This window comes from Vigna angularis, chromosome 2, assembly GCF_016808095.1.
Source record: "Vigna angularis cultivar LongXiaoDou No.4 chromosome 2, ASM1680809v1, whole genome shotgun sequence".
NCBI lineage: Eukaryota > Viridiplantae > Streptophyta > Magnoliopsida > Fabales > Fabaceae > Vigna > Vigna angularis.
In genome coordinates, this window is record NC_068971.1 from 23,877,227 (window position 1) to 23,881,441 (window position 4,215).

Consider the following 4,215-nt stretch of genomic DNA (forward strand, 5'->3'; position numbering starts at 1 on the left):
GGCCTTATACCTCTCCACAGTGCCATCTGCTTTGTGCTTTATCTTGTAAACCCACTTACAGCCTATAGACTTCTTTCCAGGAGGAAGCTTAGTCAGAAACCAGGTGCCATTGTCTTCCAAAGCTTTAGTCTCTTTGTTCATAGCATCAACCCATTCAGGACTTCTTCTAGCCTCTGCATAAGAATTGGGTTCCTTTGCAGCATTTATAGAAAGGGTGTATCTCAATTGTTTGCTAGATAAAGACTCATAGGATAAGATATTATCTATAGGATAAGGAGTTCTCAACTCATTTTTAAAGCATAGAGATGTAGTAGAGGACTGACCACCTTGTACATAATCTTTCAAATATTCAGGGGTTCTTCTTACTCTGTTTGATTTTCTTTGGTTGTTTCTCTGTTCCTCCTCAACTAAATCTGAACTTTCAGAATTGTCAGCCTCACTGTTAAGGAGACTTTGATCATCTCTTTCATCACTGTTTTGTGATTCTTTTTGGCTGCAAGGAAAGTTAGACAGAAAAGCACCATATTCTTCATTTTCATTACAGTTACCATTATTTCTTTGTTTGCTCTTATAGGGGAAAATATCTTCATAAAAAATCACATTTCTACTGATAAAAATTTCTCTAGTGTTAATGTCAAGAACAATGTATCCTTTTACTCCATTCTTATATCCTAGGAAGATTCCTTTTCTAGCTCTAGAGTCAAGTTTACTTCTGTTATTTTCTAGAGTAGAGGCAAAGCACAAACACCCAAACACTTTTAGATTAAGATAAGTCGGGGAATCACAGTGTAAAATATCATAAGGTGTTCTATTCTTAATAACAAGCGAGGGCAATCTGTTTATTAAGTATATTGCGTGAGATAGAGCATAACACCAGTAGGCATGAGGGATATTAGATTGAAAAACCAGGCTGCGAGTAATATTTAGTATATGTTGGTGTTTTCTCTCCACAACAGAATTTTGTTGTGGAGTTTCCACACAACTGGTTTGATGTTCTATGCCATAGGTATTATAAATGTTGGAACAGTTAAATTCAGGGCCATTATCTGTTCTAATTATTTTGATAGTCTTATTGAATTGGGTCTTGATTTTCAAGATAAAAGAGTGTAAGAGTTCTCTAGTCTGACCTTTGTTTTGCATAAGAAAACCCCAAGTGTGTCTACTACAATCATCAACAATGCTAAGAAAATATTTGTGCCCATGAACAGAGGGGGTTGAAATAGGACCCCAAATATCACAGTGTATAATATCAAAACAATTTGAAGATAAGGAATTAGACTTAGAAAAAGGCAACTTGTGTTGTTTTGCATAATGACAAACATCACAAGCACTGTTTGTATCAATTTCAACATAAGGAAACTCTTTGCATATTGTTTCAACAATTTTATGTCCTGGGTAGCCTAACCTATAATGCCACATATTCAATTTTACATGTTCATAAGAGAAAACGAAACTGGGTTTCAGATTCTTTTCAACAGATTGTAAGTAGTAGAGTCCATTGTACACTTTAGCACATCCAATCATCTTCAATGTGGTTCTGTCCTGGATTTTACACAACTCAGAAGAGAAAGTCAGTATGCAATTTGTGTCTTTAGTCAAGGTTTGGACATATATTAGATTGAAAGTAAATTCTGGTATTACAGAACATTGAAAATAGTAAAATTTTGGGAAAACTGTACTGTTCCAGCATAATGGACTGTGACAGTAGATTTATTTGGCATTCTAACAGATATAGGTTTGATTTTATAAAAAGTTGTGAATAAATCCTTGTCATGAGTCACATGATCTGTGGCTCCTGTGTCCATTATCCAAGAAAACATACCTTGTGTTTCCTCTGTGATGTCTTTGTGTATTTGACTGACACTGTGTGAGGACTTCTCTGTCCTGTCCAGCATTTCCAGTAATCTTTTCATTTGTTCAGGGGTGAGAGAACTTTGAATGCCGTTAAAATTGCTTTGTTGATTATCCTGTGATTCAGTAGCAGTAGTGCAAGCATTTGTAGTTCCCCATTCATTTTGACCAGTATTATTTTGCCCATTGCTGTCACCTCTTTTGTACCATGGAGGATATCCATGTTTTGAGTAACATTCGTCAACAATATGATTCATTTTATGGCAATAGGAACATTGTTTTCCTTGATTTGGATTTCTTCCTCTCCCCCTTCCTTGTCCACGGCCAGAAAAACCACGCCCATGTCCTTTCCAGTTTTGATCACTCTTCCAATTGCTTTGTCTGTCTGTGTTGCTGGCAAGAACCTTAATTTCTGCTTGACCAGTGTGCCCAGATTCTTGTTTCTCTTGCCTTTCTTGTTGTATGATGAGGGAGAAGACACGATTAATGTTGGGTAAGGGCTCCATTAGCAAAATTTGTGTTCTAACAGTATTATAACAATCATTTAGGCCCTTTAGGAAGCATATAACGTGTTCCATCTCCCTGTATTTATGGGCTGCCTTTGAAAGATCACAGCTGCAAGGAATCTTGCAGCTACAACGAGGAATGGGTCTCAAAAATTCCAACTCTTCCCATAATATTTTTAAATCAGTGAAATACTGATTCATACTTCTCTCTCCTTGTTTGATGGAGTGTATTTCTTGCAGCAAATCTGAGAACTTAAAATGATCTCCCTTTGAAAACCTTTCTTTTAACTCCTCCCATAAGTCTTGAGCGTTCTCAACGTAGACAACACTTTCTGCTATTTGAACCGAGAGAGTCTTGATGATCCAAGACAATACCATCATATTATTTCTTTCCCAAGGATCATAAAGAGGATCCTCTCTTTGTGGTTTCTTGATCTCTCCATCTATAAACTTCAGCTTGTTTTTGGATAATAGTGCCCTTCTCATACTTCTGCTCCAAGAAGTATAGTTTGATTCATCAAGAATCTGTGAAATAAGCGAAATACCTGGGTTTTCTCCCGGGTGAAGATAATAGGGACTGGAATGATTGTTAACTTGCTCCATACCCGCAGTGGCAGAGACAACAAATGATGAAAGAACGTCCAGAAAAGATTAATCAAGATTGCAGCGGAAAACATAGGCAAAACAGGTTCGCAACCTGCTCTGATGCCATATTGAAAAAGGCCCAAAACAGAAGAAGGAAAGGCCCAAAAGCCTTCTGACCCAAAACGTGGAAGAAAAAGACTTCCTCGGGAAGTCTCTCATTGTTCAGAAGAGATGTGATATGACGGGATGAAGATTGCGTCCGAGAAGCTTCATCTGGGGGTCTTCCATGGCAACGCACCTGCGGAGTATCAAGGTAACTCTCCAGCCACAACGTGTCCAGACCAACACAGAGAAAGGAGCAAAGAAAGGAGAATCACGAAAGAGGTAAGAACGAAAACTCTAAAGCTATTTTATTATTGAATGAATGTTTGAATCTACAACCAACCACCAACACTGGAAGGCCTTTATATAAAGGGTTCCGATGAGGAGATCTAAACAATCCCTTAACGGAAACAACAAACAAAAAAACAGAAAACAATAAATGTTGCTCTTAGGAGCAACAACCTAAAGGTAAGCACAGTAAGCACATTAATAATTATTAATCTAATTTTAACAAATAATTATTTTAAAAGAAATTAAAAAAAAATATACACATTAAAAGAAAAACTCCTTTATATAATAGTAAAGATGAAATGAGTATGACAGTAACATTTCAAATGATAATATGAATAAAAATGTTGTGTATAATAAAAATTAATAAAATATTCTTTATATTGGTTATTGTGGAGTTATTGAGATAAATTTTTTTTGGTTGACGAAAAAAAGCTTCAAGAGATTGATTACTTTCCCTAATGATAATGGAACTTCTTAATCTTATACTAGCAAACAAATAATAGTTCTATCACGCATATATTTTTAAAATTTTATAAGATAATTTGATTTACGATAAAAAAAATTGAAAATGACAATAGTTATAATAATTATATTTAAAAAAGATAACATTAGAAAACCTCTCTTATGTTTGATATTATTTTTATTTGAATTAGTTATAAACATTATAAAATTATCTTAACTATTGAATTTTTATTTTAGCTTTTATACCTATTTTGATCTCTCGGTGGTCTGTGAAGTGTGTTCAAAATTATTCTACATTTTTTCAGATAATTATCTCATATATTGTAAATAAATGTTCAAGTTGATCTACGGAGTTAAAAAAAACTAACTAAACTTAACCAACCTGTCCAATTTTTTATTACGTGTCAACTGTGGTTGA